This window comes from Equus quagga, chromosome 11 (assembly GCF_021613505.1).
Source record: "Equus quagga isolate Etosha38 chromosome 11, UCLA_HA_Equagga_1.0, whole genome shotgun sequence".
Lineage (NCBI taxonomy): Eukaryota > Metazoa > Chordata > Mammalia > Perissodactyla > Equidae > Equus > Equus quagga.
This window is the reverse complement of record NC_060277.1, coordinates 108,039,310-108,051,443: the sequence shown is the minus strand read 5'-3', so window position 1 is coordinate 108,051,443 and position 12,134 is coordinate 108,039,310.

Below are 12,134 nucleotides of genomic sequence, written 5' to 3'. Positions count from 1 at the left end.
ATGGAGGCACAGGCAAAGAGAGGTAGAGGCAAGGTGGGAATCCCGGTTTTTGGATACTAGGGCTCATACCCTCAACCGCCATACCACACGCCTCTCTGAGGATATAGCCAGCACATTAGCACATGGGAGGACCTCAGACATTGGGGGAAGGATATCAATGAAGTGTCAGATTTGAAAAAACATTCCCCCTCACTAATAATGGAAGTGGAATTCGGAGAACTCTTCCAGAAGTATAATTTGGCAGTATTTATCAAGATAAATAGGCATACGCTCTGACCCAGCTTGCACTCCCAGGAATGGATCCCATAGAAATATCTTCACCAATGCTTAAAGATATATACACGAGAGTAATCATTAGAGCATTGTCTATACTAGCAAAAGATTAGAAACATCCTAGAAGTCCTCCGGGAGGGGACTGGTCAACCAAAACACAGTTCATCTCCGCAATGGAATACAACAGCACGGATACGAAGGACGAGGTGGAGTCATGTGCACAGGCTTGGGGAGATATCCATGGTGAGAAGAACAAGTGTAGAATAAGATATATATCATATCATACAATAACATAATTTAATAGTTATGTAATTAATATAATTATATATCATACAAGTAAAGAGATATATGGATATACATATGTGCATATATGTGTATGCGTGTATATATCCATATGTAAATATACACACAGATATATACATATACATATATAGACATACATACATGTACAAATAGGTGTGTGAATATATATACACACATATCTATATATACACATGTACGTACATACATGTGTGTGTTATATGCACACATATATGTGGGATGATTCTTTTTCTTTTTCATTCTTTTTGATATTTTCCAAATTGGAGAAGGACAAGGCATAACATGAGAAGAATCAATAGGCTGCAGAGACGGAAGCTGTGTGCCAGGAGGAAGGTGGGCAGGGCCGACCCTTCCCTGTCTTCGGAGCGCTCTGAGAGGGTGCATGCTCAGCTATACCACACTCCAGGGGCAGCAGCATGGGTGGTGAGGGGCCTGGGCTAGGTCAGAAAAACTCCCATCTGGGTTTGAAGAGGGGAGAGATGGATGACCTGAATGCTGCCTTTAGGTAACAGGAAAAGGATGCTGGAGGCTCCAGAGGCAAAGCTGGAACCACTGGGTAGAAATGCTACAGGGAGAGACACAACACGTTGACCAGATTGGTAGTGCGGTCCCTGTCACAGGGAGGATTCAATAAGAGGCCACACGTCCACTTTTGGGGGATGTTGTGCAGGGTGTTTGTGCATTTTGGTGTGTCACACCCCCAGATCAGCCTATGACCACTGATCGGGTACAGCCATCCACTATAATGAGCTAAGGCAGTGATTCCCCCTTGTGTCTCTCTCTGCCCTGACACTCTAAAGGATCTGTGGCCCTTCCACACCCAGCAGTGTCCCCAGGGCAGTTATTCTCAATTATAGGACCTTGCCAATCCAGATGCATCTCAGACACTCCTGTCATCAGTGCGGGGGCATGCCTCAGTCTCTGTCTGCAAAATGGGCATGGTACCAGTAACTAGCTTCCTAAGGTTGCCGTGAACATTAAATGAGTTGCAACAGGTAAAGAATTTAGAATGGTACTTTGTGCGTGGTAAAGTGTTAGCTTTTACAGGTAATTTAAAAAAATTCCTGAGATGGTCTTGGTCCATCTTCCTGGCCTCTCCGTGCCTATCCCAACCTGACCAGTTGAGAATCTCCAGTCTAAGCTGGAAGGAGGTCTCTGAACCAATGGATTCATTGGTGAATTCAGCAAATTTATTCACTGAGCGCCTGCCATGCAGATTCCTCTCTAGGTGCTGGTGATACAAGGCTGAACAATGTCCGCATTGTCTGTGAGCTTTGGAGCTTTCGTTCCCCAGGGGAACACACAGACCAATCAAATACAACACATCACAACCCCTTCCCCGTATCCCCACAAATAAAAACAAATAAATGACACGTTGCCAGTTGTTTAAGTTTTCATCTGCTGATCTCAAGATCCACACCCTTATCTGTGCCTGTTTCATTCAATGAATATTTAATGATCACCTCGAAGTATTTAAAATCCACCCTGGTATGCTGCGCTCTATGGCCAGCCGCCACACCTCATTGATGCCTCTGGTTCCTGAAGTCCATCCTTCCAGCTGAACTTTCTAATTCCTCAAAGGCCAAAGAGACAGAAGAAGCTGCCTCTCTCTCCAGGCCAGGCTTGCTTCAGAAAAGGCTGGGCCAGTGAGTTTAGCCCACTGCTGGTGCCTGTGACACATCAGCGGCCACCAGCTCCTTGTCCTGGTTCCCTCTAGTCCTGGTTCCTTCTATTTATCTGGCTGTAAAGCAGTTATGTTAGCCTCCAGTCAATTCCTGTCGGATCACTAAGGGACCTCAGAGCTCACACAGGCCCTGAGAGAGAAATTTGGTTGAAAAGTCCAAGGGCTGATGGCCGGCAGCATAAATGTCATTCATGGCTGCTTATCATGCTGATGTGCTAACTTTCCTCTCTGGTTTCATGACTGATCTGAGAACTCTGGGGTCCTAGGTACCACAAAGGGGTTTGTCTCTGGTTCACAGGCCCTCCCAGATACCCCATCTCAGCTCATTTTCAAGGGTTGAAGCCAGCCTCTGCTAGCAGCACACAGCTGTGGTCCAGATGTCCAACTTACTTAGCCTGGCAACTTACCCCACACTTTATTATAGACACTCTACAATCGAAGAGGAGCAGCAAGTCGTTGGAGGGAATTCAGTGGAAAGCCACAATGAGGCTGAGAGGTTTGGGAAATGGGACTGTTGTAGGGTTCAGAGGAAGAGCCTAGCGGAGGAAAACAGAGCTCAGAAAGAGCGCATTAATCATCTTTGAGGATGGAACACATGATTACATAGAAGATGATGACGAGCTGCAGTCCAGCCTTGCTGAAGAAAAGGATCAAACTGTATTATAAGAGATTTCGGTTAGACGAAGTAAAATTAGATAGCAGAATACTGCATTTTATTGAATCTAAGACTCCATCAATCTGAGGATGCCCCATTATTTGGAGAATCACCAAGGTTCTCAAGGAAGAAAAAGAAAAACATATTGCCCAAAACGAAATGACTTGTTTATACTTAGAAATTTTAAGTTTTGCTTATTAAAAGAACTCTTTTATATTTAGTTTTATATTATGTACACACACAAAGGAAAATATACATATTTATATAAATACATTTATATAAATATATATGTTATGAATACATATAAAGGGAAGATGATTAAAATTAATTGGAATAGGAATCACTTCCTGAAATGTCATATCTGAGCCTGAAGCTTCTCAATAACTTTTCAAGTCAGAGTACTTAGATAGTCCTTTTTTTCTCATAAAGTTTAATCCCCATCTAGAGTGCTGCTGATGTAGCATTTCTTAAAAGAATCCCTAAAAGAAATAAAATCAATGGTGTTAATTTCTCGATTTAAGCCAATCTATAGAGGAGTGCTTCTCAGAATGTCCTGAAGGGCTAGTGGAAACACAGATTGCTGGACCTCACTCCCAGAGATTCTGGGTCAATAGGTCTGAGGTGAGTCCCGAGAATGTGCACTTCTTGCGGGATCCAGGGTGCTGATGTTCCCAGTCCAAGAACCACAGTCTGAGCAGCACTGATGAAGGACTGGCCCACTCTGCGTCCTTCCGGAATGTTACTGAAGGCATTTGACTCCCCATCTCCTCACCTGTTCTCCATGACCATCTATCTCCCAGGGGCCAAAAGTATCCCCCTCTGCTTCTTCCCAACCTCTGAGGCCCTACTGAGAATTTTGTGCCTGTGCTTCCGATGTTGGAGCACGATCGGGCTGTGACGGCTGCTTCCCACGGGCTACCTGGCTGGCGGCGACTGTAACGTTGCAAGATAAATCAGGTTTCTGAGATGCCAAATTGGGGGTAGGGTGGTGATTCGTGCATCTTAGAATCAGCAAGATACAGTAGTTAACCTTCTCTACGTGCATCGAGCGAGGGTGAGGCTCAGCCCAGCCTGGACGCAGAGTGGGAGCTTTCCCCGTCCCCAAGCCTTCTGGGGCTGCTGAGACGGTAACTAGGAAGTAGCACTGTCAAGGGTGGGAAGCGAGCTGCCGGTGCTCTCGTTCGCCCTTGTGCCTTATGTTCCCAGGAGGGAGGAGCGAGCCGGATGGTTTCCTCCAGTGATTAGAACAGAAACCACCCAGTCTTTTTTTTTTAGTGATGCGGTTAGAAAGCCTCCAGTGTCATTCAGCATGGCACTCTAATGAAAAAGGGAAAGGCCTTCCTCGCGCTCTGTGGGTTAAATAATAAAGAGCAGCTCTGGGTGGAGGGACAGGCGGCGGGAGCTTATGGCAGTGGGGCTCCTTGTCTTCATTAGCGTCCTCGGCTGAAAGCTTTGTCTTAGACATGGGGTGTGCCCTTAGCTCACCCAGCTGGTTCTCTCCAGGAGCCTGCAGGGATCAGCTTGGCCTTGTTTTCGAGATTTTAATGAACTCCCTGGCAGGCAGAAGCGCCCTAATGTCTCCCTTCCGTTCCTGTTGCCCTAAGAGTGTCTCTTTTGTCTGAGATGGTGGTTCTCCCCTGGGGACTGTTGTGCCCCTCAGGAGACATTGGGCAACGTCTGGAGACATCATTGGTCGTCACAACTGGGAGGGGGTGCTCCTGGCATCCACTGGGTAGAGGGACGCTGCTAAGCCTTCTACCTTCCACAACAAAGAATGGTCCAGCCCAAAATAGCAATAGTGCTGGGGTTGGGAAATGCTGGCCTAATAAACAAAGCGACTGCTGAATCCGAGATGCTGTTCTGGACTGTCGCATTCTCGTTCTTGAAATCTGGAGAAAAGAAGAAAGAGAGGAAATAAAATGACTCTTTAGGTGGCATCCAGCACAGCCTTCCTGCAGCGTGATGCTGTAATTGCTAATAAAAAGCTATAATCCACTTGGCTCTTTTGGATGGTTTCTCCTGATATTGAAACAATAAAGGAAATAGCACACGCACAGACTCACAGACAGCTTAAGGAACTAATTTTATTAAAAAACCCTCTGCTCCTCACACGATATCCAGTACACGGGAATATCCTGGGGATCTGGTTAAAATGCAGATTCTGATTCATCAGGTCAGGCTGCGGCCTGAGATTTTGCATCTCTACCAGGCTCACCCCCTGGGAGCTCCTAGGTGGTGCCCATGCTTCAAGCGCATAGATCACGCATGGGGAAGCAAGGCCCTAACCTGACCTGTGGGATGCCTAAGCCTGTGGGGGGACTGGGATTATGGCTCCCACTGTTCACTTAAATTAGGATAATGGGAAAGCCCTCTGCAAAACTCTGTGCCTGAAGAGTCAGCTTTCTTTCACATGTGTGATGTGATGCGGAGTGACCCACTCATCCTCGTTCACCCAGAGCTGTTCCAATGAAAACCAAAAGTCTTGCATCCAAGAAACCCTTCAGTGCTTTGGAACCAGGGTGATTGGTCACCCTGTGAGCCCCCCCATATCCCCAGGGGACGGGCAAGGTTAGACCTTTCAAATTTCCTTTAATGAGGAAGGCTCTGAGTCCCATGCAGTGGAGACTCAAGGAAAGCTTTCTATTTAGTTGTGTTAGTTTCTCTCCTTTTCTGGCAACAGAAACAGGTATGAAGTCAGGAAACGCCATTGCCTAACATCGGGGCACATTTTGTGTCACCAGAAGGATTGTGTTTCTCATCCTTTACCTATAAATTGTGCTGTTCACCCAAAGGTCCCTCAACCTCCCGTCTCTTCTTCCTCCCATCCTTTCTACCCACTGCTTCCAGATTCTTCCCCATCTCCTCCTTTCAGCAGGCCATGCCCCTACTCTAACACTTTCAGTATTTCTTGACTGATAAAAGTTCTCCAGGGTTTTGCGCTCAAGGAAATAAGTTTTATGGTGGGTAGAAAAAAAGTGTAAGATGTCTCCAAACTCTTAAGTAGCTTATATTCTCAATGGGTGACAAATACACATGACTCATCTTTTTAAAAGGTCAAGATTTCCCATTACTAAGGTCTCCCACGCTAGATGGAGTGTAGGGTCTGCATTGATGTGGATTTGCAGGTGGATTAGGGCAGAATCAGTAGGCACACCATCTAAACCCTTCCTGCTATGGCTTTACCAATTTCAGTGCAGTTGGCCAAATACCCCCGGTTAATTTCTGCCTCTGGGCCTTTGCTGAAACTGGTCTCCCGACCAAGACCGCCTTCTCCCTTCCTCTTTGCCTACCCACACCCTTTACTGTTCTATGGGGATCCTGCCCTCACCATCCCCTTCAGTCTTCCAGCACTTTGTGATCTCTATTCTAGGACTCCCAGCATTTAATCGATGTGGCACTGGTTTCCAGCTCAGTAGTAACCACAATCTGGCCGAATAAGGGTTCAAAGATGGGGTAGCCTTTTCAAGAGAAGAGAATGAATAAGCATTTACGGGGAGGAGACCATCTTAGGGTGAGCCCAGCAGCTTCCTGGACCAGTAGCTGCACTGACTTCTTTGATTAACTTTGCACTTAGGGCTTTCTGTGAGATCCCGTTCTAGAAGTCTTGCCTGGGAGTGTGCACTGTGAAAATTAAGAGTCTTAAAAAAATGTAGGTCACCACTCATTTACTTGACAAATACTTATTAAGTGCCTTCTCCGTTTACCAGACAGAGGGTCCACATTCGTTATAATTCCCTTTAAGGTTGAAAAACCTAATTGGTATACATGATAGAGCAGCAATGGACAAGGGGTAGGAGCTGCTCACATCGTTAGCTGTTTTGTGTGGATATATTTACACTGTTGTTTTCCCAGTTTCTGGAAGCCAAACACTGTGTGTTTCATTTATTCTCTACCCTCTGCAGCCATGATTCCCAGCTTGGGGTTCCTGAGCTTGAAGGGACTGCCCAGTACCATGTTCATCAATTACTGATATTTCCAAAGGCCAAACGAGGCAAATTAAAATCCAATTTCTTTGCTTTTGGCTGGAATGACAGCCTCTCAGTTCTGTAGCACTGATATGTTATGTTGATCTGAAACTCTGATTGGTGGTTATATTAGTGTGTCTTAGATGAATAAAAAATGGGGGAAAGAATTAATTCTTGCTTAACACTGTTTGACGAAACTCTTTCAAACTGTTTTGGGGGGGTGGTTAGAGAAATAATAACAGGTGGCTTATAGTTAGAGATGGTTACATCCTAGATGATCACTGCTTGTTAAAATGAACACAAGAAGATTTTGATGTTAAAATGAACTAGAGAGTACTTCCCCACTATGGCTATAGAAAGTTCTGGAAGAACTCAGCACATCGCTCTCAACCCAAGAAGCAGGCACCTCAGGAGACAACATTCTAAAGTCCAACTGCCATGTGGCCCCGTGACGGCAGCTGGGTATGTGTCAGGGACCCTGCACGAAGGCCTGCTCTTTGTACTTTTCTGGGGATGGAGGGAGGAGAAAAGGAGTCCTAGATCGGAACACTTTGCCCTGAAATTGTGGTTTCCTGGGAGTCTCTAGGGAGCATTTGAGATGACCAGAGGAACGGGGTCTCTGGTGGGTGGTGGGAGCCCACATGTCTGTGGGAGCCTCAGGGCTCAGATGTTCTGGCTGAGCCGAGGCCCCGCCAACCATCTGTCTGTGAAAGTAGAAGGCAAGAGAGGTGAACTGCAGTGCGACAGGCTTGCCTGGTGGTGACAGGCGGTCCCCAGGGACTCCAGGAGGAGCACGTGCGTGTGGGAGGGAGGGAGGCACTTCCTCGGGCCTTTGGTTCTTGTCACATGTAGACTACCTCATTCTGCAGCTGGCCTGTTGAAGAGCTAATGAGGTGAAGAAAATTCTTGGGGAATGATTGATTAAAACAAATCGTGGAAATTTTCAAGGAGACCTGGCTTTCCAAAGATCTGAGTGTTTTAAACATCCAGGTGGCTTTGGACATAAGCTCAGAGAGTCTCCTTTATTGACTGAGAGTCTTGTGCTGAGAATTACGAGCACCTTGATTGGGTTTCACTACTGACTTTAGGTCTGATTTAAGCCCAATGGGGCTCGTTTTCTGTATTCACCTTCTTTTACAACTTACGAAAATATTTTTAAATTATAAAAGGAACATAACCTTATAGAAAGGAGAAAAAGTTCTACTCTCTCATCACCCAACGCCCCAACTACAGTAATCTGTATGAATTCCCTTCCATTCTTCTGTTACTTGCATATTTTTTACTACTGTAATAACAAATGGCATATATTTTCATATATTGCCTTTTTCACAAAACACATCATATTTTATTCCCTATGCTGCTGCAGTGTTTATCATTTTGACTCACTGCATAAAAGTCCATTGAGTTTACGTTCTGTAATTTACTGAACAATCCTTCTTTTGTTAAGCATTAGAGTGATCAACATCTTTTTCCCCCTATATTTTAAATAGTTTTATTAAGCGAGTTCCTGGGAAACCATCCTGCTGGGCCAACCCCCTAGCAGGAGCAGAGAGCACAGGGCAAACTGTAGCCTCCATCATTCCATTTAGTTAGACAAATGATTTTTTTGAGCGCCTGTTATGCGTAACGCTTTCTGTTTGTATTATTATCTGTTGCAGGCTCCTGTTGAGGTTGCCTGATTATGTGGCAAGACTGTGAAGCCTCACCTTTCACAACGACTTTAGGTTAAAAAAAATGGCCGGTGTGAATCTGGGTAAAGTTTCAATTATATAGTCTTTTAAAATAGTTGTAGAAGTCTTACCGTGAAAATAACCGTAGTATTCATACCTCTTGCTTTCAGGATGTGTTAAGACGTGGAACTGGAGCGTCAGTTGCTTGTTAGCGGTATGCCTGGAAAGTTCTTGAAACATTTTTATTAGCTTTGGGGTTCTGACCCATTTCCCTGTAGTCTTGCTTACAATCATTGTCATGGTTGAGTTGGAAAGCTATGACTAATCTGACAGCTGAGCATGATTAGGGACTCACAAATGTGTGAAATGTGGGAGAAATGGGGCTATGGGAGATCTGGGTTCCAGCCCTGGCTCTGGCACCAACCAGTGACCAGGGTCGTACCTCGGTCATCTGTGACGCGAGAGGCTTGGACCAGAGGCTCATGGAGGTTCTTCCCAGCGCTCAATTTTATGGTGTAAGCTTTGGTGACTTTCAGCCCCGTGTGTGTTTGCTAGGAGTACCGCCACAAAATAGCACAACTGGGTGACTTAAACAACCGAAATTGATTCTCTCACAGTTCTGGAGGCCAGAAGTTTCGACATCTGAAATCATGATGTGGGCAGGGCCACACTCTCTCTGAAGGCTGCGGAGGAGAATCCTTCCTTGCTTCTTCCAGCTTCTGGTGGCTCCAGGCATCCCATGGCTTGTGGCCGCATCACTCCAGTCTCTGCCTCCGTCTTCACATCGCCTTCTCTTCTCTGTGTCCCCGTCTTCTCCCCGTCCGTCTCTTATAAGTAGCACACATGTCGTTGGATTTAGGATATGTCTGGTTAATCTAGGATGATCTCATCTCGAGAACTTTAATTAAATTACATCTGCAAAGACCCTTTTCCCAAATAAGGAAACATTCACAAGTACCCATGGCTAGGATTTGAACATATCTTTTTGGAGGCCACCATTCAATGCACTACACAGGGCTTCTCAGATGCCCTCCCAAGCAGCAACACATTTCCAGTCCTGGCCTTGTTCCCACCCAGCTCAGTCTGAGGGGGTCTGGAGAGCCTTGGGGTCTGCTCCTCTCTTTGACTATGGACTGTGGAGGGACCACCTCTCCACCTTCTTCCCTTCACTCGAGGGGGCTTCCCTCCCCACCATCCCATCTCTGTGGCTCCTGGCTTGCTGGTCCCATTCCCTGGGGTGAGGGGGACAGTAGGAGACCACCATTCTGCCTGGGAAGGTTCAGCCAGACCTACCCTGTCCTCGCATCACTCCTCCTTGAACCACAGCTAATACACAGACATGAGTTTTGCTTCTGTTCCCAGGGAGGGGAAGAAAGCTTCTTGGAATTCTGGCTCCCTGCTCATTCCCTGGGGCCTCTTAGGATATTTCTACCCCCCTAAAGAGCTCCTGCTGCTTTTAGAGATCTCACCCCATATTGCACCAAGCATATTAAAATACTCCCACATTCCACATTAAGTACTTTAAAGACTTTTATAATTTTGCTTTTGAAATTATTTGGCTCTAAGCTTATTTAATTTATGATTGGCTGGGATTTCTTGGCCGTTATTCTGCATACTTAGGAATTCTCTTGAAGTGAGAAAAGCTCAGCCTCAGATTGTTTTTCGAATGTAATTAAATTTTTATGAATATGAAAGTCAACAATTAACAAGGTTTTATAGGCATTTAGTTAAACATTTACTAATTTAAATTTCTACAGTTTTAAAATTTCTACAGTATTTTTTTGAGCCAAAAATTCAATATATGTTTTTCAATTTTTAACCATTTCATAAGCCCCTGGAAAATGTGGAGGCCCCAGGTAGTGGTCCACTGGCTTCTGACTGCTGACATGGCCCCACCTTTTCCTTGCCTAGTCCCTCCTTCCCGCTAGGCGTTGGAATTTCTCCTTCCCAAACCCCAGGCTGCCCCGTGGGGTGTCCAGCCCCTATTTCCAGGCTCCTGGGATGGTCAGCTTCTTCCCTCCCTGGGCTCCGATGAGGACTTTCGGCTCTAGCTGTGGTCTCCCTCACGCTTTCCCTCCATCCTGAACGTCCGAGTTCTGAATCTCTCTGTGGGCTTTTTTGCTCAATAACCAACCCTGGCCTGATTTCCCAGTTTTGACACCATGACCTTCCTCAGTCTGGCCTTGCCACCCCAGTCTCAGTGACAGAGCTGGCTTCATGGGCATGAGACCCGTACAGTCGCACAGGGCCCCACACTCAGAAAGGTTCTGGTTTAATGCTCGGCTGTCGCCATCTTGAGATTCCTATAATTTCATCTCTGAACTTGGGTTTTGTTAGCAAAGTCTGATGCGATGATGGGATCTACGGTGAGCAGGGAAGAGACTCAGAAGAAAGGAAGAGGCTTTATATTAGTATTTTAATGGACATTTATCCTGCCTTTTGAATAGGGGCATCCCATTTTTATTTTGCACCAGGCCCACAAATTTTGTAATGGGTCTGCCTAGTAATGATGGTGGGTGAGGACCGAGTGCGGGTCCAGGTGGTTCATAGCACCATTGGAGAAAGGTGTCAGTGAAATTACATGCTTCCAGGCCAAAGGGAGTGTATTAGTTTTCTATAACTGCTGTCACAAATTATTACAAATTTAACAGTTTAAAACCATAAACTTGCTATCTCACAGTTCTGGATATCAGACGTGTTCAGATCAAGGTGTCTGCAAGGATGTGCGGTTCCTTCTGGATGTTCTAGGGAAGAATCCTTTTCCTTGCCTTTTCCAGCTTCTAGACGCCGCCTGCATTCCTTGGCTGGTGGCTGCATTGCTCTGACCTCTGCTGTCCTTGTCACATCTCCTTCTCTCACTCAGACTTTGCTCCCTTTGCCACCCTCTTTTCCCTCCTAATGACCTTTGAGATTACAGTGGCCCACCCAGATAATTCGGGATAATCTCCCCATTTCAAGATCCTTAACTTAATCACACCAGCAAAGACCCTTTTGGTATAAGGTATCTATGCACAGGTGTTAGAGATTAGGACGTGGACATCTTTGTCGGGGGTGGGGGGGGGGGTCATCGTTCTCCCTACCAGAGGAAGCTGTTTGTTTCCCAGCTTAAATCTCTAAACACTCACCTAGGGCACATCAGGTTGTGTGGATTCTGAAATTTATACAATTTTAAGGGTCCTCTTTAAGAAAAAAATCAGAAATTTAGGTATGAAAATGAATATTACTTTAAAATGAAAAACGAATCACAAGACTTAGATTGAGGTCCTTGTCTCCTGAGGCCTCCTTCGGCTGCTGTCAGCAATGCTGACATTGATGTACCCTGGTTCCCTCCCCACCCAGAACACTCTCCACTCCCAGCAAGCCCCTTGCAGTGAATGGCATGGCTGTCTCTGCAAGAAAAGGAAAGAAGCAGCTGAATGGCAACACGACAGCTTTCACAGTAAGCCTTAGTTGATGACACAATCAACGCAATGCCACAGCATCTTGACTGGAAGCATCGTGAGGGCACAGGTTGTGTCTGTCTCGTTTCCTGGTGTGTACCCAGTGCCTCAAACAGGCCCGTCACA